Raw genomic sequence first — 1,455 nt, 5'->3', positions numbered from 1 at the left:
ATTAGACACAGTTGTTGAACATGTGATAAGCTGATATATATCCTAATAGGTAAATGTTCCCTGTTACTTTTTGTGGCCTTCTGAATCTAATAAAGTAAGGGTTAAGAGTAAAGACATGTCTAAATATTATATGCCATACTTATTATATGCCATATTTATTTATTTATTTTTTGTATTTTAATCATTGTTCAAGTACAGTTTTCTCCCCCCTACTCCCATTCCAGCCCACCCACCCAACCCTCCCCCCTTCCCCCATTACCCCCCACCCCTAGTTTTTGTCCATGTGTCCTCCAAATTTGTTCCTGTAATCCCTACCCATTCCCCCCTGAAATTCCCTCTTCTCTCCCCTCTGGCCACTGTCAGACTATCCCCTATTTCAGTGTCTTTGGTTATATTTTGCTAGTCTTTTTTGTTTTGTTTTGTTGTTTAGATTCCTGTTAAAGATGATATCATGTGGTATTTGTCTTTCACTGGCTGGCTTGTTTCACTTAGCATAATGCTTTCCAGCTCCATCCATGCTGTTGCAAAGGGTATGAGCTCCTTCTTTCTTTCTGCTGCATAGAATTCCATTGTGTAAATGTACCATAGTTTTTTGATCCATTCATTTACTGATGGGCATCTAGGTTGCTTCCAGCACCTAGCTATTGTAAATTGTGCTGCTATGAACATTGGGGTTATATGCCATATTTATTATAATATAGTATATTAGGTTGTTTCTATCTTCTTATTGTGAATAATGCTACACACTCTTTTTTAAATGGAAAGATTTTAGGAAAAGTAGAGTTCTTGAGTTAATTGGAATAACTTTAAATATTGAAAGTTCACAAGGAAAAGATATTAAAAGTATGTATATTATAAAGCTATAGTGTTACATGTCCATTTATTTTTTTTTGAAGGGTTAGATTTTTTTTAGATTTTATTTATTTATTTTTAGAGAGGGAAGGGAGGGAGAAAGAGAAAGAGAGAGAAATATCAATGTGCAGTTGCTGGGGGCTGTGGCCTGCAGCACAGGCATGTGCCCTGACTGGGAATCAAACCTATGATGCTTTGGTTTGCAGCCCACACTCAATCCGCTGAGCTATGCCAGCCAGGGCTACATGTCCATTTATAAAATAATTTATTATTTTAACTGGATTTTATACTTTAAAAATTTTTTATTGTTGTTCAAGTATAGTTGTGTCTAAGCAAAATATAAGCAGAGGCATTGAATAATGAACAAACTGTCAGTAACCAGAGGGGATGGGGGAAGATAGATTTTATATTTTAAATTGCTTTAATTTTACTCAAATTTTTTTATGAATTGTGAAAGTATAAAATGGAACATATTTTGTATTAATTTGATTTAAATGTGTTTTAATGTTTTATAATGGGATAATGACAACAATTCACCATGTCAGAATTATATATTTACTTCTCTTGTTAAAATATACAGCAAGTAGCCCTGGCTGGTGTGGT

This window comes from Phyllostomus discolor, chromosome 1 (genome assembly GCF_004126475.2).
Source record: "Phyllostomus discolor isolate MPI-MPIP mPhyDis1 chromosome 1, mPhyDis1.pri.v3, whole genome shotgun sequence".
Lineage (NCBI taxonomy): Eukaryota > Metazoa > Chordata > Mammalia > Chiroptera > Phyllostomidae > Phyllostomus > Phyllostomus discolor.
Note: the sequence above shows the minus strand (reverse complement) of the source record.